This window comes from Dama dama, chromosome 6, assembly GCF_033118175.1.
Source record: "Dama dama isolate Ldn47 chromosome 6, ASM3311817v1, whole genome shotgun sequence".
NCBI classification, from domain to species: domain Eukaryota; kingdom Metazoa; phylum Chordata; class Mammalia; order Artiodactyla; family Cervidae; genus Dama; species Dama dama.
The window spans coordinates 19,649,458-19,673,197 of NC_083686.1; the positions used below are offsets into that span (position 1 = coordinate 19,649,458).

The window sequence follows — 23,740 nt, forward strand, 5'->3', positions numbered from 1 at the left end:
GATTATCTATATCACATTAAATAATAATTTGGGTAAGATGACTTTGGGGGACAGTTATGGGATGGCTGGCATATGCTTCTGCAATTTCTACTTGTTCTTGTACAGTTTTCCTATGTTGGAAGCTAAGTGACAGTTTAGCACTGTCTAATATAGAGCAATAATTAGTTGTGGCCTGAGGAGGGCGCTCTTATTCAATGCATGGTTCAAAACCTGATGCTCAACCTCGCTTATAACTTCACATACAGCTTAAATAAATGAGTGAGTATATTTATCTTGGACCAAATAAAATATTTCAGTTCAGTTTCACCTTTTTCCCCACCTATGCAAAGAACTGGGATCTGCTCTTTCCCCCTTCCTTTTAATATACTACAGTGTAGATTGAAAATAATAAAGAACCTTCCAAAGATTGGATTGATTTAACTCTGATTCCAGAGGGAGAGTGTGGGTGGGGAAATGGGGCTGGATCTGTCCGTCTCTGAAATAATGGTCAGCAACTGGTGAAACTCTTTAAAGGAGCTCTTTGACCTGCAATGCAGGCAGCCCAGGTTTGATCCCTGGATCGGGAAGATCCCTGGAGGAGGGAATGGCAACCTTGTCCAGTATTCTTGCCTGGAGAATCCCAAGGACAGAGGAGCCTGGAGGGCAACAGTCCATGGGGTCGCAAAGAGTTGGACACAACTGAGTGACTAACACATTGCCTTTCACTTGACCCTCTTTCTTTAACTCCGTCTCAGCAGTGCAGATGTAACATAAACAGAGTTCCCTACGTATGTGCTGACCTTCGGTGTTCAGATTAGCTTGCCTGAACTTTTGGCTAGTGCCAAAAGTCATAAAGTTTACATTCGTGTTTGTTGATTTACTGATGGAAAAGTTAACCAGAGCTTCTGTTTTCGCTTCTGAGCTGCTGTTCATGGACAGACTTGCGTCATACCTTCCTGACTGGGCTGATCCGCTTCCCTCACCTGCCACCATCACAAACCCACACACACAGTCAGGTCTCTCTTGAGCAGGTGCTGTCCCGCCCACCTAGGCCTGGGAGTCCCTAGACAGGACAGGAGCGTCACGTGGCCTGCCAGCTCACTAGTCACTCTCATGGGCTAGTCTGTCTTTAGTTTATTTAAATCCATTCTACCATGGTACACTGAATTTCTTTTTTCAAAAAATAATTTTATTTATTTATTTTTGGCCGTGCTGGGCCTTCGTTGCTGCTCGAGCTTTCTCTGGTTGCATCGAGTGGGGTTACTCTTCGTTGCAGTGCGTGGGCTTCTCACTGCAGAGGCTTCCCTAGTTGCGGAGCACGGGCTCCAGAGGGCAGGCTTCAGTAGTTGTGGCACCCGGGCTTAGTTGCTCCGAGGCTGTGGGATCTTCCCGGACCAGGGATTGAACCTCTGTCTCCTGCACTGGCTGGTGGATTCTTTCCCAATGAGCCACTAGGGAAGCTCTGGATGTCTTCAATAGTGTCAGACAGCGGTGACTTTGCGGCTTCCAGAGCTGGATGTTAGATCCAGGCAAATGGCTTGTTGAGGAAAGTTTTTGCAATCTTATAAAGTAATCATGTTGGTGTATTAGGTGACATGTTTGGCGATGGTGGGGTAGTAGTGGTGGAAATGGTGAGAAGCAGCTGGATTCTGGATATAATTAGAAGGATTTGCTGGTGAGTTGGATATGAGGAGTGAGAGAGACAAAGATGTTGAGAATGGCTCTAAGTGTTTGGTCTGAACAATGGGAGGAATGGAGTTGATATTTGTCGAGGTGAGGAATCTAGAGGAGCTTGGTGGTGTTTCATAAAATAACATGTATCAGATTGTTAACAGAGATGGGAGGTAAGAGGTGGCAGGGAGTGTGAACTGGGGCTGAGATGGAGAGCTGGAATCAGAGCCCTGCCTCAGGTCCTAGGACCTAGACAGGTTGAAGAGGGACCCTGATATGTTGAAGAGGGACCTGGACAGGTTGAAGAGGCACCTGGCGTGGACAAGGACTCCTGTCTGTTGGAGCCCCCTCGCCTTGATCCAGGCCAGGGTCCCCTCCAGACTTGATTGGCTACAAATGTTCATTTTACAAAGAGCTCTGATACCATTATTCTACTCAGTCTCCGGGAGAGCCCTGCAGTGTGGTGACTGCTCTTATGCCTCCTGTGACCAAGGACTTGAAAACCATCTCAGGAAAGTTGTTATCCATGCATTCATTTAAAAAACATTTATGACATGGTGGCTTCATGTCAGGAAATAAACTCCAGTTCTCCTGATTCAAAGCCAGTGTTCTTTCCATATAGATGCTTCCATTATGTTGTTTCCTGCTTCACTCGCCTCCTAAATTTGCCTCTGAAATATTACCCTTCTGTTGTGACTTTGAAATGTCTACAAATTCATGAATGCTCCTCTTTTGGAGAAGGGGAGCCTCATCTCCCTCCCCGTGAATGTGAACTGGTTTACTTCTTTATTTAAAAAAATATTTATTTTTATTTGGCTGTACTGGGTCTTGGTTGCGGTATTGGGATCTTCGATCTTTGTTGCAGGATTCAGTATCTTTCGTTGTGACATGTAGGATCTAGTTCCCTGACCAGGGATCGAACTCAGGCCCCCTATTGGGAGCACGGAGTCTTAGCCATTGGACCACTAGGGAAGTCCCTGGATGGTTCACTTCTAATGAATTAGAATAAAGCAGAGTGATGGTGTGTAACTTTTGAGGCAATGCCATAAAAGGGACTGCAACCTCCTGCTTGTTCTCTCTCTTCTTACTTGCTCTGGGGAAGCCAGCTGCCATACTGTGAGCAAAACTATGAAGAGGTTCACAGTGGGGAGAATTGAGGCCTCTGGCCATGAGCTGTGTCAGTGAGCTTGCAATCGGATCCTCTGGCTCTAGCATGCATCTTGACTTGAACTCCGTGAGAACCTAGAACTACCTAGATAAGCTATTCTTACATTTCTAACCCTCAGAAACTGTGAGATAATAAACACTTGCTCTTTTTTTTTTTTTTTAAACTTAGGTATTTATTTGGCTGTGCTGGGCCTTTGTTCTGATTCAGCACATGGGATCTTTGATCTTCGTTGTTGGCATACAGGATTGTTATTAATTGTGGCATGTGGGATCTAGTTCCCTGACCAGGAACCCAGACTGCCTGCTTTGGGAGTGCAGATTCTTAGCTACTGGACCACCAGAGAAGTCCCTAAAAAAGTTACGTTTTTAAAAAGTACTGAAAAATGAAGAAGAAAGAAAAGACAATCCACAATCTTGTGAATAAGAGTAGTATCTATCCCAACAGTGCAAAAAGGAAAAATTAAAACTCTTCTCCCATCCCTTATCTCTTTCCTCCCCAATTTTATTTAGGTGTCATTGACATATAATATTATATTAATCCAAGGCATGCAACGAGATGATTTGAAGTCATTGTTCATTATTGTGAAATGATTGCCACAGTAAGTTTGGTTAGCATGGGTCACCTCCAATTTCCAGTTCTTCATTGCAAGCTGACCAAATTATTCTTCTACAAACTTCATGTATATGCAAGTTTCATTTCATTTATTTATTTATTTTTTGCAAGTTTCATTTTAAAATACTGTTAAGATGTTCATAAAAATCATATTACACTCTTGAAAAAGCTTAATATATCTTGAAGATGCCTTCCTACCAGTACCTACATCTCTATCTTATTCTTTTTAATGGATTTTTCATTATTTGAATGCCTCATATTTCTTTAAATCAATCCCCACATTTGGATATTCAGGATAGTTACACTTTTATTCCATTATAAAAATGTCTTGATGAACATTTTTGTGCTTTTGTGGGTACCCTCAGGTAAATTCCCAGTGGTGGAATTCTGACATTGGAGGGTGTGTGCATTTAAAGTTGATACTATCCACCTGTTTCTCAACCTTTGCCCACAATTTACACTAAGTATGAGAATGCCAATTCCCCAGAAACCTGTGCGTATCTTTGATAGGGAGCATCTTTTATTTTTTTTTTTTTTTGCCATTTCTTTTTCTTTTTTGAGAATTGCTAGCGTCTACTAGAATGCTTGTCTTATAACATGTAACATAGTAATAGCCATATCTAGCATTTTCTGAGCTTTCTTGTACTTTGCAGCCTGTGTGCTAAGCTGCTTCAGTCACGTCCAACTCTTTATGACTCTGTGGACTGTAGCCCACCAGGCTCCTCTTTCCATGGAATTTTCCAGGCAAGAATACTGGAGTGAGTTTCCATGCGCTCCTGCAGGGGATTTTCCTGACCCAGGGATCGAACTCATGTCTCTTGAGTCTCCTGCATTGGCAAGTGGTTCCTTACCTCTAGCACCACTGGGAAGCTCCTTCTTGTACTTTATGTATATTTGAATTTTACAAAGACCTATGAAGTAGATACTATTATCATCTGCCTGTGGCTGGTGGGAAAACTGAGTCAGAGAAAGGTTAAATAAACTGCTCGTGGTTACCCAACTAGAAAGGGTGGAGCCAGGATGCAAATGATACTGAAACTAAAAAAAAAAATGAATAGGTATAGAATGAGTGATTGAATGACCTGTTTGTTTTTCTTTTGCTCATTTTTCTACTGAGTTGTTTTTCTATTCTATTGGTAGGAGTTCTTTTTTTTTTTGGGTAGGAGTTCTTTATATATCATGAAGATTAACTTCTTTCCAATTCTACATGTTAGAAATAGTATGTTACTTCTCTTTAACTTATTTGTCACATTTCTTGCTCCCATTAGAAAATCCCAAAGCAGTAGTTAAAAATATGGCCCAAGATATTGTTGTTAAAATTTGTACTGGCTATTTGAAAATAGTAGTGACAATCATTTAGGTGTTACAGAGGAACTGTGATGTGGGTAATATAAAGTCTCAGTAAATTAATCTAAATATGAAAAATAATCTCAAGGGAATTAGTTGCTTTGTTCACACTGAGGTCTTTTAAAATTACAATTCCCCTTTAGGCATCTCTATAATTGAAAAAGAAGGAGTTGGGGGTTTTCATATGCATTAGATTGACATTTGGGGAAATGAATTTTTACTTCATTTTCAACAAATGAATCCCAATCAGTTAAGTGGCTCTGGGCTAAGGGAACTACAGTGTCTTCCTTCTCTCATTTTGTTTCCACTCTTTGAAATGCCCTTTTTGGCCCCCTGAAACTCTCCCATCCTGCTGGCTGATTCACATGTCACCTCCCTTGAGGCCTCGAAACCCCCTCTGATCCCCTGAAGCATTTTACACAGAGGCTTTGGGAAACATCTTTCTTGCCATGAGAACCCCAAATTTGTCTAGGTGTTCACATTTCCTCCTGCATCCTCAGGGATAGACTCATACTGTAGGTTAGAGGTCGAATCAGAACTGGCCAAAACCTAAACTGGTGTTCGCAAACTTTAGCATGATTGCCTTAACCTGGGGGGCTTGGTAAAACACTGCTGAGCTCCACCCCCAGAGTATCTGATTCAGTAGGTGAGGGGTGGGGTGTTTCTAACAAGTTTTGAGGTGATGGTGATGGTTCAAGGACCATGCTTCAAGAATCATTGATCTGAGCCCATCATGATGGTCCAACTTTGCCCATGATTGACTTTTAGTTCCATTATTTTTCATCTTCTTTGTTTTGTCATTCAGACTATCTATCACACCTGGAAAGTGACACAAAAATAACCTCCTAGAGGAGAGCCCTCAGTATGTACCATGTGAAACGTGGTTTCCATTTTATAGTTTCTGCTTTTGTTTCTGAAGATTGTGCACATAACACAAGCTAAGTATTTCTTTTTATTTTATTTATTTATTCATATTTTTTGGCTGTACTGGCTCATCATTGCTGCAGTGAGTGGGGGCTACCCTCTGGTTGTGCTGCTCGGGCCCCTCAGTGTGGGGGCTTCTCTTGTTGGGGTGCACCCTCTAGAGTGCAGGCTCTAGGGTGTGTGGGCTTCAGTAGTTGTGGTGCAGGGGCTTAGTTGCTCCAAGGTACCCAGACCAGGGATCAAGCAGTGTCCCCTGTATTCCAAGGCAGATTCTTAACCACCAGACCACCAGGGAAGCCCCAGAATTGAGTATTTAAATACACAGAATTCATAAAGATGTGTTTGTGACTCTGTATTTCAGATTAACTTGGTTTGTGAGAAAATCTGGCACATGGACTTGGATGTTAGAGCAGCCTGTGTTTGCACTATACTTTTTCTGCACTTATATGAACTTGGGCACATGACTTAATTTTTTGACCTTTGATTTTCTCATCTGTAAACAAATAAGAATATTAAAATTCAAAATAAACCATGATGAAGTCTTCTTTGTCCCCAGTGACCCTCTACAGTTTGGTACATACAGTTAATAATGTTTAGTAATATTCATGTGACTACTTCATGTATTATTACTAGCTGTTAGTCCTGGTGGTAAAGAACTCGCCTACTAATGCAGGAGTTGCCAGAGATACAGGGTCTTCTACAGCACCTGCTCAAGAGAGACCTGAGTGTGTGCGTGGGTTTGTGATGGTGGCAGGTGAGGGAAGCGAATCAGCCTAGTTAGGAAGGTATGACGCAAGTCTGTCCATGAACAGCAGCTCAGAAACAAAAACTGAGCTAAAACAGAAGCTCTGGTTAACTTTTCCATCAATAAATCAACAAACATGAATGTAAACTTTATGACTTTTGGCACTAGCCAAAAGTTCAGGCAAGCTAATCTGAACACCGAAGGTCAGCACATACGTAGGGAACTCTGTTTATGTTACATCTGCACTGCTGAGACGGAGTTAAAGAAAGAGGGTCAAGTGAAAGGCAATGTGTTAGTCACTCAGTTGTGTCCAACTCTTTGTGACCCCATGGACTGTTGCCCTCCAGGCTCCTCTGTCCTTGGGATTCTCCAGGCAAGACCCAGAGGGATCGGATAGAGAGGTAGGTGGGAGGGGGGATCGGGATGGGGAATACATGTAAATCTATGGCTGATTCATGTCAATGTATGACAAAAACCACTACAATATTGTAAAGTAATTAGCCTCCAACTAATAAAAATAAATGAGAAAAAAAAAAAAAGAATACTGGACAAGGTTGCCATTCCCTCCTCCAGGGATCTTCCCAATCCAGGGATCAAACCTGGGTATCCTGCATTGCAGGTCAAAGGGCTCCTTTAAAGAGGTTCACCAGTTGCTGACCATCATCTCAGAGATGGACAGATCCAGCCCCATTTCCCCCTCCACACTTTCCCTCTGGAATCAGAGTTAAATCAATCCAATCTTTGGGGTTCTTTATTATTTTCAATCTAGTATTATTTTCAAACTGTAGTATATTAAAAGGAAGGGGGAAAGAGCAGATTCCAGTTCTTTGCATAGGTGGGGAAAAAGGTGAAACTGAACTGAAATATTTTATTTGGTCCAAGATAAATATACTCACTCATTTATTTAAGCTGTATGTGAAGTTATAAGCGAGGTTGAGCATCAGGTTTTGAACCATGCATTGAATAAGAACGCCCTCCTCAGGTCACAACTAATTATTGTGTTATATTAATAGTGCTAAACTGTCACTTAGTTTCCAAGATAGGAAAACTGTGCAAGAATAAGCAGAAATTGCAGAAGCATATGCCAGCCATCCCATAACTGTCCCCCAAAGTCATCTTACCCAAATTATTATTTAATGTGATATAGATAATCTTATTTGCAAAGCAGAAATAGAGAGACAGACATAGAGCACAAACATGTGGATACCAATGGGGGGAAGAGAGACGGTGGGGTGGGCTGGGAGACTGGGGTTGATATGTGCACATTATTGATACTATGGATAAAATAGACGACTAATGATAACTTACTACAGCACAGGGAACTCTACTCAATGCTCTGTGGTGACCGAAATGGGAAGGAAATCCAAAAAAGAGTGCGTGCTGCTATTTCAGTCATGTTCTACCCTTTGTGACCCCACGGACTGTAGCCCACCAGGTTCCACTGTCCATGGGGCGTGGATATATATATATGTATAACTGGTTAACTTTACTATATAGCAGAAATGAACACAACATTGTAAAGCAACTATACTCCAATAAAAACTAATTTAAAAAATCATCATTTAACAAAGGCAATCACTATGTGTAGATGGGGAAAAGAACACTAAAGTAAAAATGTTTTAGTTCAAGCTCTACCATTAACTATGTAACCTTGAGAAGGTCAATGAAACTCTGTTAATCTTCATTTACCCATCTCTGAGATGGATATACTTCTTACTAAGTCTGCACCAATAGGCTCAAATAAGATACATCTCAAAGTGTTTTGTAAAATGCAAAGCAACTACAAATGTCAAGAGTTATCAGTATTACCTCTACTGAAATGATATAGCCTGAGGAATCACTGCAAGAAGGTAAAACTTGACTAAAAAGACCTTTGTTATTTCTCTGTGATAGTTCTCTGCTGTTTAAAAGTGAATGTAACCTTTAATTACAAAAAAAAAAAAAAAAGGCCACAAGATCTTTACTACACATAAAGATGTGTGCTTCAGACTAACATCTTAGATCATCTACTTTTTAGCTCCTTTTCAAGGATTGGAATCATTTAAATTAGAAGTCGACATCAACAAAGATTCATTAAGTACTAGAAGGAGGGCACAGTGCTTGGAACTCAAAGAGAGTCCAGTTGAAGGCACCAAATCTGTATTTCAATCTCAGATGCCAGGATGCAGCTCAAGAAGTCATCCATGTACCCAGGAAGTTTCCCGTACTGCTCCTGCATCAGAGAAAGATTTCGGAACAAAAATCTGCTCAGCACAGTTACCTTGAAAAGTGTGGTTGTAGGTAGGACCATCACATCTGTACTGTGCTGCAAGTTTTAAATAAACACATGTTGTTTTGTCATGGAAGGAATCAAACAAAAAATGATTTGTAAAAGTAAACTTTTTAAAAAGACTGAAGCCAAAAATCATGGTCCTTCACCTCAAAGGACATTCTAGAGATAATGATGCCCAGCCTAAAAGCAGGATGCCGGACTCCAGTGCTTTCATCTCATCGATCAGAGTTTTGAAGGTTTCGCTGGTGGCTCAGTCGGTGAAGAATCTGCCTGCAGTGCAGGAGACCTGCGTGTGATCCCTGAGTTGGGAAGATCCCCTGGAGGAGGTCATGGCAACCCACTCCAGTATTCTTGCCTGAAGAATCCCCATAGCCAGAGAAGCCTGGTGGGCTACAGTCCATGGGGTCGCAAAGAGTGGGACAAGACTGAGTGACTCAGCATAGCACAGCATCAGAGTTTTGAAGACTATTTGTCTGACATAGTTTTAGGTGAAACATCTAAATTTTTCATTAAACAGAAGTACTTTCAAATGATACAATCTTGGCATGCTGTGAATAGTGTACATGATTGAATCTAAATATCATAACAGGGGATTTCCCTGGTGTTACGCCTCTGTGCTTCCAATGCAGGGGCAGAGGTTTGATCCCTGATTGAGGAACAAAGATCTGACACGCTGTGGCACATGGCCAAAAAACAAATTTAATGAGAAAAAGTTAAATGTCATAGCAACTTGACACCCATTATCACACATTAATAAACAAGCTCCTCTTTCAAAGTTGAAAATGCCACATCATTCATCTTTCTGCTTTAACTCTGACTGAATCAAGATTCAGTACAAGAAACAAGGAATCAGACATAACTTAGCAACTGAACAGTCCCTGGCATTTAGCTCCCCTGAAATCATCAGTTGTCAGTAGTCACACCGTATGATAACCCGTGGGCATGAGCACCAGCCACTCAAACAGATACCATAAAACAGATGGGTACAGAGCTCTCTGGTGGCTTCCCTGGTGGCCCAGACGGTAAAGAATCCACCTGTAATACAAAAGACTCGGGTTCAATCCCTGGGTTAGGAAGATTCCCTGGAGAAGGGAATGGCTACCCACTCCAGTATTCTTGCCTGGAGAATCCCATGACCAGAGGAGCTCGGCGGACTACGGTCCAAGGGTTACAAAAAGTTAGATGCGAATGAAGTGATTTAGCACATTCACCTAAAATCTAATTTGTCTGTAGGACAAGGGTTTACTGCATCTTTTTGTGAAAATGGACTTCACAAGCCATTCAGTTCGGTTCAGTTCAATTGCTCAGTTGTGTCCGACTCTTCGCGACCCCGTGAATAGCAGCATGCCAGGCCTCCCTGTCCATCACCAACCATTAGTACTTTTCAAATGCAGATTTTCACTGGGCTTATGACTATTTCAAGGTCCAAGATCTGCTCCAGTGGTATTATGGAAACCTTTTAGAGTCCTGTATAAGTCACATAATTGCAAATTGTATATCTTTCTTATTTTGATGCTTAATATGCTTCAAAAAAAAAAAACTTGAAAGGTCAGGAAAAATGCTTCACAGGAGAAAATCTATGTAGGAATTTTATTTTCTCTTTATTGGATCAATGCAATTTATTTTGTATCTTTTTCAATTGAAGGATAATTCCTTTACAGAATTTTGTTGGTTTTACTGCCAAACATCAACATGAATTTTATTTTTTATCTTTGAAAGCTTAAGTTGCTCAAGTGCCGACCCTCCAAAAAACAAATCTGTCTTGAAATAGACAACGATTCCAAAATTGGCCTTTGCTCTGGTTTTTTCTAAGGATAATCAGATTGTAAGTATAGTTTCTAACCAATTTACACATCATTAGACGTGCACATATTAAACCAGTTTGGATTTTCTGTGATCATCACTCAAACTTATTTGCTAATTATTTTCTAAATAGCAAGATAAATCTGCACTCAGTCTTTCCCTCTTGGGCAGTCCCATAAGACATCATTTTGCTATTAGTCTGGAAATGTTCCATAAACAGAACAGTGTGGTGGCAGTCTGCAGCATGGCCTCAAGGGGGACATCAGATGTTGGTTCAAATGTGACTTTTATGCTCTTGATCCCACATCTGAAAGTAAAGATGCGATGTGTCTCTGCAAAGGTGGTGCTGAGTGGGGCATTCTGTCTCTGTCAGCGTCTCAGCCTCTGGGGAAGTGCAGTCTGAAAGCCATCAGTGGACTCCTGGGCATCGTCTTTCATCTGGGTCTTTTGGGGGTTCTTGAAATATGGCGGCAGTAACCAATTTAAACCAGTGAATGCTAATCCTGCAGCAGTCAGCCACACGAACACTTCTCATCCGGGGATTTAAAAACACTTTGCCAAACGTAAGTCATTAATCTTCACAGTGGTCCTTTGGAGTCATAAACATCTATCACTACCCATCTTTACCACTAGGAAGTCTGGGATTTCAAAGGCACAGGGAAGGGCTATGCCCAGGGTCCCAGGTGGGTCTCTGTGATGTGACCATCAAGCTCTGGAATTAATCTTGGGAGCATGGCACAGTGGCCCCGAGGGGAGATGTGACTGATGTGGGAATGGGTCACAATCGGGTCTTTGGAAGGGTTGGTTCTGGCTGGAGCCCACCCAAATGCTGTGTGTTATTTGAAGAAATGTTAATGGGAGAAGACTGAGCTGTTATGTCTGGTCTTTTCCTTTCACTGATTATTTCTCTCCCTAGAGGTCTTTTTTTTTTTTTTTTTCTTATACTCATTCTCTTAATTTGATTTCTCACTTCTGAAGCCACAGATTCACAGCCCTTCAGAACACAGAGAAACCTCAGAAGTTGAGCACTTTTAATCTTTCTATAAAATTTTGATCTTCTGGGCAGGGGTATAAAGTTATTGACAGTGAAAACCCAAGCACTGAATTCTGTTTCTGTTGCTTTATCATTTCCTGAAAATTTCTGGCCCATGGTAGTTGCTTCATAAATGTTTTCTGAATGAATGTATGAATGGGTAAAACTGTGTTGGAAATAAGGCTTGGAAGAAAAGGGATCATGGCAGTGGTAATCATTCAGATTTTACTCAGGTTAGGCTCAGAGATTTACTTGATAGTCTTTTCTGGTTGTTACAGTGGTGCCTGGCAACCTTTAATCTATTTAAGGCCCTAATGTTATAGAACAAAATACCAAGGACACACAGAGACTTTAAGTGACATGCCTAAAGCTGTATAATTCTAAAAAAGTATGAGAAACCAGTAGTGGATTCCTTCCTGTTTTATAGAACCTAAAGTAACTGGTGTAATTTCTCCAGTTACAATATGTGTTGTGTGTATGTGTGTGCGTGTGCGCACACGCTTAGTCGTCTCTGACTCTTCCCAACCCCATGGACTGTGGCAAGAATACTGGAGTGGGTTGCCATTTCCAGTGACTTAAAGTCCTCATCTGTCACATATTATTGACCAAAGTCACTTATTTCTAATAAGCTGTTATTTCTTTGTCTGTAAAATGCTAATAATGGTATTAATCTTACAGCGTCACAGTGAGGATTAATAAGCTAGTGAATATGAGAGTGTTTAGTAGATGGTGGAGTATTAGATAGTAATAAATAAATATTTTATAATCCTATTTGAATATAATGTTTTGATTGGAGTTTTTTCCCCAAATTACTAAATTACATATAGTAACTTATTCTCAGATGGTAAAGAATTTGCCTGCAATGCGGGAGACCTGGGTTCGATCCCTGGGTTGGGAAGATCCCCTGGAGAAGGGAAAGGCAACCCGCTCCAGTATTCTTGCCCATGGACAGAGGAGCCTGGCAGACTACAGCCCATGGGTTCGAAAAGAGTTGGACGTGACTGGGCGACTAACACACATACACACACAACGTATTCATCGTGACTCACTAGGCTTCCAGACAAGTTTGGTAGTTATCAAGCAGAAGAGGATAGATATCATCTAGAAATATGTCTGGGTAATGTCAACCATTCCAAACACAGAACAGTTTTAGGTACTATACCACAGACAATGTTGAAATGAAAATACTAGAAAGTACATGGCTGGAGGCTTATTGAAGGCTTCTTGTGTGTGAGGAGACAGCGGAGTGAGCCCAGCAAGGGAGACAGACTGTGTGGGAGTGTCGTGACATATGTCATGATCTGTTCAGTTCAGGTGCTCGCTCAGTCATGTCTGACTCTTTGTGACCCCATGGACTGCAGCACGCCAGGCTTCCCTGTCCGTCACCAACTTCCGGAGCTTGCTCAAAGTCATGTCCATTGAGTCGGTGATGCCATCCAACCATCTCATCCTCTGTCGTCCCCTTCTCCCACCTTCAGTCTTTCCCAGCATCAGGGTCTTTTGCAATGAGTCAGTTCTTCGCATCAGGCATGTATGGTATCATACGTAGTTAGAAACCTTGAAGGCAAAAATTTCGACCTTATAGTTGGACCCCCCCAAAAAACCTTTTTCTTTATGTAGATATGTAAACATTTGTCCACCAGTCTACTCACCACCAGCCCCATCCATACCTCCTGTATCTAAAGCTGTCAATTGATTGTCTACTCAGTGTATATTTTATACCACTCTTCCCATGTAGCAAATTTCACTTCTGTCTTTTTTAGAATAGTAATTAATTAATTAATGAGGCTGTGCAGGGTCTTAGTTGCAGCATGTGGGATCTTTAATTGTGGCATGTGGGATCTAGTTCCCTGACCAGGGTTTGAGCCTGGGCTCCCTGCACTGAGTGAGTGGCATCTTAGCCGCTGGACCACCAGGGAAGCCCCAAAGCGCAGCTGTCTTGAGTGAAGTTAAAAATGTCAGGTTTATAGAGGTGGCATCTTAGTATTTTACAGGAACCATGAATTTTTTAAATCTAAAATGTCAACATTATTTCATTTTGTTTAAGAATGTTTATATTAAAATACTTTTCAAATGAAAAAAAAAAAAAAAAAAAAAAAAAATGTCAGGTTTTCTCATTTTCTTAATGTGTTTGCAGCTAATGATGTCAGTATGACCCGATGCTGGTCAGTGAGCTGCCAGAGAAGTCTGCTGGGATGCAGTTGGGAAAGACATCTTCCTGTTGGAGAGATTTGTCTGAGGAGGTCATTTTTTCCCTCTTCTGGGGTTATGTTCTGTGAGGTGAGGACATGATATTTGGAGTTGTTGTAGCAATTATAATACCATGAGACAACCAACCAGAGGATGAAATCCAATGTGTTGAGACTCTCAGAGAATAAGGATGGAAGGAGCCTGGGACCTCGAAGACATCATTGAGCTGCTAGACCAATTCTTGAGCAGTGTGTTTTCAGACTTATTACTTGAAAGTATCATGTGTATGTCTTTATTGTTTAAATCACTCTGAATTGACCATTCTGTTAACTGCAGTCATAAATATACAGATGTACTCATAATTTACCTTTTCTTTGTCTCAGGAAGAATTTAAGGTACCCACCCCCTTACCCCCGGACAGTGTGATTAAAGAAATTTGAAATAGGTAAAAAATGATGCAACATAAAAACATAAAGGGAAGGAAGGAAAGATGGGATGAGGTCTGAGGTTAACCCACAAAAATTGTGTCATGACATCCAATATACTTTCTAGAAGAGTGCTAACGTTTTATTTTGTGGTCAAAGAAATACCGTCAGAGCACAACATTCAGTAGTTTCTCTTAAAAGTTTGTTGAATAAGTAAATGATAGTACCAGCCCCCAGGGTAGGAGCTCACACCTCTCTTCCCTCTACCAAGTGAGATGATTTTTAGCATGGAAAGGAAGGGAAGTCAATGACCAGGCATTAAGACTGAGGCATGAGAGGACTTCCCCGGTGGTCCAGTGGCTGAGACTCTGCGCTCCCAAGGCAGGGGCCTGGGGTTTGGTCCCTGATCTGCCTTCCCAGGTGGCGCTAGTGGTAAAGAACCCACTTGCCAATGTAGGAGACGTAAGAGACATGGGTTTGATCCCTGGGTCAGAAAGATACCCTGGAGGAGGGCATGGCAACCCACTCCAGTATTCTTGTCTGGAGAATCCCCATGGACAGAGCAGCCTGGTGGGCTACAGTCCATGGGGTTGCAAAGAGTTGGACACAACTGAAGAAGCTAAGCATGCACCCATATTTACAAATTCAAACAACAGCAATAAGGTATTCCTGCCTAAGGTGATACAGCTGTCTCTTAGTCCATTGGAAACATACTCTCTCCCCAGAAAAGGGAGACCTAGCCTCCTTTCAGTTCATGCACCTACTTCTGGGGGATGTTTTGTGTCTCTTCCCCTTCTCTGGGTCAAGAAGATTCCCTGGAGAAGGGAATGGCAACCCACTTGAGTGTTCTTGTCTGGAGAATTCTATGGATAGAGGGGCCTGGTGGGCTACAGTCCATGGGATTGCAAAGAGTTGGACACATCTGAACGACTAACACTTTCACTTTTTCACCCCCACCTTATTGGACCAGACTTATAGAACTGCATCATTAATCATCATTCTTGGTTAGTACACACTTTCATCTTTGCTTCTAAGTGATGTTCAAACTCTCTCTCCCTCCCACCCGGCATGCAGTGTCTTAGTTCCCTGACCAGGGATTGAACCCGTGCCACCTGGATTGGGAGCTAGAAGTCTTTTTTTTTTTTTTCATTTATTTTTATTAGTTGGAGGCTAATTACTTTACAATATTGTAGGGAGCTAGGAGTCTTAACCACTGGACTGCCAGGAAAGTCCCTCAAACCTCCTTTAATTTTGTCAGAATCCCAATTTGATATCCTGTAATCTTTATAATCCTATAAAACTACATTATAAAATTTGTTACATCTACCATGCCTTGTATAAAATAAGGAAAAGGTCTATGGAAAAATGTATCAATAAAAAAGTAAGGAAAAATATATGTACAGCTACTACAATCCTCATTTGTGAGCCTGAATATAATATTAGAGTTGGCATTCATAACTTCCTTTTTTCCCCTACCCATTCCATGTTCCCTTTGCTTTCAGCAAACACCTTAGTGGTTGGGATTTTTTTACCTGGTGAGTGACCCAAACATCTATCCCTGTTGAGTGTGAACCTTTGGTGGACCTGAGTATACTGGGGGGCTAAGTCTTCTGTTAATTTTTATCAACAGAGAGGGCGGCATTGGAAGCCACCAGCTCCTGGGTTCCAGATTTCATCTTCTGCAGCCCCTATGTTGTAGCTGGCATCACCCGTTTCTCATTCCAGAACACGGTAGGTCTGTCTTCAGCCCCTCCTTGTCACCAGATTTTCTTTTTTCTGGGTTACAGATATGCCTAGGTTATTTTTTTGTTTTGACTGTGGAGCCTCTTCATTACTGTATGCAGACTTTCTGTAGCTGTGGTATGCAGGTTTCTCTTGTTGCAGCACCAGAGCTCAGCTGCCCTGAGGCATGTGGGCTCTTAATTCCACCACGAGGGATTGAACCCATGTCCCCCTACATTGGAAGGTGGATTCTTAACCACTGGGCTGCCAGGGAAGTCACACTTATTTTATTTTTGAGTGTAGCTATACCTTTGGCTCGCTTGCCAATGTGGGAGACATGAGATGTGAGTTCTACTTCTGGGTTGGGAAGATCCCCTGGAGGAGGGCATGGCAACCCACTTCAATATTCTTTCCTGGAGAATTCCAGGGACTGAGGAGCCTGGTGGGCTACAGTCCATGGGGTCACACAGAGTGGGACATGACTGAATGACTTGACACACATACTTTCGAAAGATTAAACTTTTCCCTGGTGGCTCAGGGGTTAAGAATCTGCCAGCAGTGCCAGAGATGCAGGAGACTCTGGTTCAATTTCTGTGTCGGGAACATCCCCTGGAGAAGAAAATGGCTACGCACTCCAATATTCTTTTTTTTTTTTTAGCCATTCAAATTTATTAATGTAAACCTCCATTTTAAGTTGTGTACATGTTGGATCAGTAAAAATTCTCAGTGAAGCACTGCATCTTCCAAAGGACAAGGGTTTTAGGGATGAGTATTAATTTGGTTCCCATGCTGAAAGACATCTCTGCTAAGTTCCTTATGTATTTCTTTTTCTTATCCTTTTATTTTATTTTAAATTAATTTATTTTAATTGGAGGCTAATTACTTTACAATATTGTAGTGGTTTTTGCCATACCTTGACATGAATCAGCCATGGGTGCACATGTGTCCCCATCCTGAACCCCTCTCCCCCTCCCCATCCCATCCCTCAGGGTCATCCCAGTGCACCAGCTTTGAATGCCCTGTTTCATGCATCGAACTTGGACTGGTGGTCTGTTTCACATATGATAATATACATGTTTCAATGCTATTCTCTCAAATCATCCCACCCTCGCCTTCTCTCACAGAGTCCAAAAGTCTGTTCTTCATATCTATGTCTCTTTTGCTGTCTCACCTATAGGGTCATCATTACCATCTTTCTAAATTCCATACATATGCATTAATATATTGTATTGGTGTTTTTCTTTCTGGATTACTTCACTCTGTATAATAGGCTCCAGTTTCATCCACCTCATTAGAACTGATTCAAATGCATTCTTTTTAATAGCCGAGTAATATTCCATTGTGTACATGTACCACAGCTTTCTTATCCATTCATCTGCCAATGGACATCTAGGTTGCTTCCGTGTCCTAGCTATTTTAAACAGTGCTGCTATGAACATTGGGGTGCACGTGTCTCTTTCTCTTTCAATCCTGGTTTCCTCTGTTTGTATGCCCAGCAGTGGGATTGCTGGGTTGTATGGCAGTTCTATTCCCAGTGTTTTAAGGAATCTCTATACTCTTCTCCATCCACTCCAATATTCTTGCCTGAAAAATTCCATGGACAGAGGAGCCTGGTGGGCTGCGGTCCATAGGATCACAAAGAGTCGGACGTGACTAAAGCGACTGAACACACACACTCATGCTCTTGGAGAGGAGGTGAGAGTGGGCTTGACTCTGCTCTACCACCCTGATGGACTGTGGCACCCACCCTGACCACCCCCTTCAGGACTGGCATACCCAGGCCGTGAGTGATGGGCATATGGGCTGCCAAAGGCTCACAGCTGTGTCCTTCACTGTGAGGGGACCTCCGCTGCAGGGATCTGCCTTGCCCAAAGGTATACCTGTTCCTGGCTGGGGTGGGGGGTATAAAAGCCCACCTCCTTTGCCTCAACCTGGAGCAACTATCGCAACTCCTGCTCTTTGTAGGAATGGCTGAGGTCTTAGTGGCAACTGCATGGCAGTCTGCCCCTCCCTCTGCCTAGACCTGCCCTCCTCACCTCAGTACAGGTGACATCTCTCCCAAGGACACACCCCAATAGCCCCCTGTACTCAGCTCTGCACCTTGGACACTATTTGGGAACTTTAAGACAGACTGGAAGTTCACCAGAGAAAGTATTCAGTGGCCTGCTAAAAACATCTGTGCTTTGACTGGTATGGTGGACATATATTAAATTTTTTCCTGGCAAGCCTTCTTTTTTCTCTCATTGGTCTTCATCCTTTTGGAAACTGTCATTCCCTGTGACCCCAGTCACTTTGTTTATTACAGGATCTGTATGTAACCCTACTTTTTATAGTTCCTCTTGTGGCTTTGTCTAGTCCAAACTAGAAATTCTGCTTCTTGCAACCAAATGTTCTTAGCTAGTTCACTGGGATAAAGCATTATTTTTATAAACCAGCAGATTAATAGGCTTGGTTTATCACATTTATCTACTGCAGGTGAGCAAAGGGCAGTTTTTAAGACAGGATAGATTAATTAATATAAAATATTTGTACTTTTTCCTTAGCATGAAGTTAGTGCATAACTGTTGTAGAAAACTTTGAAAGTAGGAGGGAGAAAAAAAAATGCTCTTCATTCCACTGCCTAGAAGCAGTTATTATTACTGTTTATTATTAATTTTTCTATATCCTTCTAGTCTTTTGTCTGAGGTTATCTGTTTATGTATATCTATTTTCTTTGAGAATAGTGGGATCATACTATTGGTAAATTGCTTTAAAGTAATTTTAATGTATTGTAAACATATTTCATGTCATTACTCTTCCACCATGTTCTTTTATTTAATTTATTTTTAAAACTATAGTTGATTTACAGTGTTGTGTTAGTTTCAGGTATAGAGCAAAGTGGTTCAGCCATTTTTTCAGATTATATTCTATTATAGGTTATTGTAAGATAGTGAATAGAAAATTCCCTGTGCAATGCAGTAAATCCTTGTTGCTTACCTATTTTATGAATTGGTGGTGGTGCCCAGGTTCTCAGTCATGTCTGACTCTTGCAACTCCATGGACTGTATAGCCCAGAAGGAGCGTCTGTCCATGGAATTTTCCGGGCAAGAATACTGGAGTTAAAAAAAAAAAAAGAATATTGGCATATGTTGCCATTTTATGAATAGTGATTTGTATTTGTTAATTCCATACTCCTAATTCTCACCCCCCGCCCCCCCACCATGCACTTTTAAATTGCTGCATGCTACTATCCCGGTGTGCTGCGGTTCATGGAGTTGCAAGGAGGAGGACATGATTGAGTGACTGAACAACAACAATAACAACAACAACTTGACTGTATAGTTGTATCATAATTTATTGACTCAAACTTAAATTTAGGTTGTTTCCAAGTTATTGCTGTCATTAGTGATATAGTGAATGAGATCTTAAGATGAATTTTTGAACACAATTCCCAGAAATGTAATTGCTGAATTAAAATATTGATAGATTTTAAGACCTTTAACATGAATTACTAAATTGATTTCTAAAATATTATATTGCCCTAGTAATTTTCTGGTAGAGTCTTTAGGGTTTTCTATGTAGAGGATCATGTCATCTGCAAACAGTGAGAGTTTCACTTCTTCTTTTCCTATCTGGATTCCTTTTACTTCTTTTTCTGCTCTGATTGCTGTGGCCAAAACTTCCAACACTATGTTGAATTGTAGTGGTGAGAGTGGTCATCCTTGTCTTGTTCCTGATTTCCGGGGAAATGCTTTCAATTTTTCACCATTGAGGGTGATGCTTGCTGTGGGTTTGTCATATATAGCTTTTATTATGTTGAGGTATGTTCCTTCTATTCCTGCTTTTTGGAGAGTTTTAATCATAAATGAGTGTTGAATTTTGTCAAAGGCTTTCTCTGCATCTATTGAGATAATCATATGGTTTTTATCTTTCAATTTGTTAATGTGGTGTATTACATTGATTGATTTGCGGATATTGAAGAATCCTTGCATTCCTGGGATAAAGCCCACTTGGTCGTGGTGTATGATTTTTTTAATATGTTGTTGGATTCTGTTTGCTAGAATTTTGTTAAGGATTTTTGCATCTATGTTCATCAGTGATATTGGCCTGTAGTTTTCTTTTTTTGTGGCATCTTTGTCTGGTTTTGGAATTAGGGTGATGGTGGCCTCATAGAATGAGTTTGGAAGTTTACCTTCTTCTGCAATTTTCTGGAAGAGTTTGAGTAAGATAGGTGTTAGCTCTTCTCTAAATTTTTGGTAGAATTCAGCTGTGAAGCCATCTGGTCCTGGGCTTTTGTTTGCTGGAAGATTTTTGATTACAGTTTCGATTTCCTTGCCTGTGATGGGTCTGTTAAGATCTTCTATTTCTTCCTGGTTCAGTTTTGGAAAGTTATACTTTTCTAAGAATTTGTCCATTTCGTCCAAGTTGTCCATTTTATTGGCATAGAGCTGCTGGTAGTAGTCTCTTATGATCCTTTGTATTTCAGTGTTGTCTGTTGTGATCTCTCCATTTTCATTTCTAATTTTGCTAATTTGGTTCTTCTCTCTTTGTTTCTTAATGAGTCTTGCTAATGGTTTGTCAATTTTGTTTATTTTTACAAAAAACCAGCTTTTAGCTTTGTTGATTTTTGCTATGGTCTCTTTAGTTTCTATTGCATTTATTTCTGCCTTAATTTTTAAGATTTCTTTCCTTCTGCTAACCCTGGGGTTCTTCATTTCTTCCTTCTCTAATTGCTTTAGGTGTATATTGCCATACAGTTGCCAGCAGGGTATGAGAGTACACTGGTCTAATATGTGGTTGTTTTCTTAAAAGAATTTTGACAATAGGTAAAACGATGCTTTCTTCCTTATCTCATATTTCTTTAATTACCAATAGATGAATGTATTTTCATATGTTTATCACCTCTACGTGTGCATAGATATATGTATGTAGACACACACATATACATATGGTATGTATGTGTGTATGTGTGTGTGAATTGCCTGTTATGTCCTTTGCTCAAATTTTTTGTGATAGGTTGACATTTTTCTGTACAATGCAGATATCTTTTCCAGTTTGTCATTTGCCTTTTACTTTTGTTCATAGTGTCTCTTGATGTATACAGCCAGTTTAATATTTGTTTCTTTTGTGGTTTCTGTTTTGCATGGGAAGGCCTTCCTCAACCCTAGGGAATAGGGACTTTGATGGGAGGTGGGGGTCCTCTGTGACGAGGGGGCAAAAGGGAGTAGACAGAAAGGTTGATTAAGCCTGCGGCTAACTCCACAATCCCGACAAAGGCTCTGGAATTGCGTCTTCTACCTCCTTAATTTTACAGATGAAGAAGCAGAGGTCCAGGGAGAATAAGAAATAAGATTGAAGTGGCAGATTACAAAGTCTCCTAATACCAGCATTATCCATAAAGGGATATATTACATTTTTATGAGAAATAATTAATTTAGTGTGGGTGAAAAGCAACAAAACAAAACAAAACAATCCTTTTGTGTTCTTTCCTGTATTCTGATGTTGGTCATAACATTGACATAAAGAATTTAAAATGCTCCTGAAAGCTGATTACATCTTCACATGTAGAATTGATGGTTCTAATTTCTTTTTATTGATTGTGTAGCATATTATAAAAGCTGTATGGATGTCATGGTGCTTACCCAAAGCAAACTCACCAGAGCAATCATCATCCATCTATAATTGTTAACAGTGTCTACAAATTAAACTGGAGTGACCTGAAACTAAAGAGGAAGAATAGGCTATATAGTATTCAATATATAGCACTTTGTCTTGTTGGCTCAAGGAGTAGAAACAAACAACAAATGATGGAATATTCCAGAAGCATGCTTTGCATCTATGAGGTGGAATATTAACTAATCTATAAGGCTGCCAGATTTAAAAAATAAAAATATCCACTTAAATTTGAGTTTCAGATAAACAGTGAATAATTTTATAGTAAATATGTCCCACATAATGCATAGGACATACTTAACTAAAGAATTACTCACTGTTTGTCTGAAATTCAAAGTTAATGAAGCATCCTGCATTTTATCTGGCAACCCTAGCACTCGGGACCTTTTGTTACACATAGTGAAAAACTAAACCCATTGCGTGCACGGTATGGGGCTGGTTCGTTATCATTTCTCTTACACTAGTCAAATGAACAAGGTACTTTCAAGGAAAAGTCCACCAAGAATCTCACAGTGTTGTGAAAATTAGCAGTAAGAAGCAGAGACACTGTATTAGATTCCACGGGCTGCCATGATAAAATACCACAAGCTGGTGGTCCAAAATGACAGAAGTTTATGGTCTCACAGTTCCAGAAGCTGCAAGTCTGAAATCAAAGTGTCAGCTCCTTCTGAAATTAGTCGAGGGATCCTTACTGGCCTCTTCCTAGCTTCCAGTGTGTGTGTTAGTTAATCAGTCGTGTCCGACTCTCTGCAACCCCATGGACTGTAGCCTGCCAGGCTCCTCTGTTCATGGAATTCTCCAGGCAAGACTACCAGAGTGGGTAGTCATTTCCTTCTCCAGGGGACCTTCCTGACCCAGGGATTGAACCCAGGTCTCCTGCATTGCAGGCAGATGCTTTACTGTCTGAGCTACTAGGGTGGTTTGCCAATAATCCTTGGTGTTTCAGGATTTTCAGCTACATCACTTTTATTTTTAAGTAATTAAAAAATTATTTTTAAATTTATTTTTGGCTGAGCTGGGTCTTTGCTGTTGCACTTTCTCTAATTGCAGCGAGTGGGGGCCACTCTTTGTTGTGGGACGTGGGCATCTCATTGCGGTTGCTTCTTTGTTGCAGAGCAGGGTTCGCAACCTTCAGCAGTTGTAGTACATGGGCTTAGTTGCCCCGAGGCATTGTGGAATCTTCTCAGATCAGGGATCGAACCCCTGTCCCCTGCATTAGCAGGCAGATTCTTTCTTGTAAAAATTTTATTTATTTGTTTTTTGACTGAGCTTGGGTCTTCATTGCTGTGTGTGGGATACTCTCTAGTTGCAGCAAGCAGGGGGCCACTCTCTAGTTGTGGTGTGAGGTCTTCTCATTGCAGGAGCTTCTCTTGTTGCGGAGCATCGGCTCTAGGGTGCTTGGGTTTCAATATTTGTGGCACCTGGGCTCCATAGTCGTGGGTCCTGGGCTCTAGAGCACAGCCTCAGTATTTGTGTCTCGGGGGCTTAGTTTCTCTGAGGCACGTGGGATGTTCCCAGATCAGGGATTGAACCCATGTCCCCCTGCATTGGTAGGCAGATTCTGAACCACTGGACCATCAGGGAAGTCTGCAGCTAAGGCACTTATCTCTCCCTCCATAGTCACATGGTGTTTCCCAGTGTGTCTCTGTTTTCACATGGCATTTTCCTTTTATTAGGACACCAGTTATATTGGGTTCCTAAAGGAAATCAACCCTGAATATTCCCTGGAAAGACTGATGCTGAAGCTGAAGTGCCAATACTGGGCCACCTGATGCGAAGAGCTGACTCATTGGAAAAGACCCTAATGCTGGGAAAGGCTGAAGGTAAAAGGAGAAGGAGGTGGCAGAGGATGAGGTGGTTAGATAGTATCACCGACTCAGTGGACATGAGTTTGAGCAAACCCCAGGAGATAGTAAAGGACAGGGAAGCCTGGCGTGCTGCAGTCCATGGGGTGGCAGAGTTGGACACCACTTAGTGACTGAACGACAACATACTGGGTTAGGACCCACTCTGATGATCTCATCGTGATTTGATTACATCTGTAAAGACCCTATTTCTGAATAGTCACATTCACAGGTCCCAGGGTGGGGTGGTGAGGACTTCAAGATAACTTCTTGGGGGGACACAACTCAACCTACAACAAATGTGATCAGCTAATATCTTTCATTATATATAAAAAATTGGAAAGTAACTTTAA

At 41.2% G+C, this 23,740-nt stretch overlaps 1 long non-coding RNA gene across 1 annotated transcript in view; it reads left to right on the forward strand.

The window, feature by feature from the left end:
• The window catches only part of LOC133058759 (uncharacterized), a 76,199-nt gene that overhangs the window by 30,527 nt on the left and 21,932 nt on the right, over positions 1-23,740 (forward strand). Inside the window, exons 2-4 of the long non-coding RNA XR_009693373.1 lie at positions 13,692-13,834; positions 15,800-15,900; positions 23,220-23,366. This is a non-coding gene — a long non-coding RNA (uncharacterized LOC133058759). The remainder of the gene's footprint in view (positions 1-13,691; positions 13,835-15,799; positions 15,901-23,219; positions 23,367-23,740) is intronic.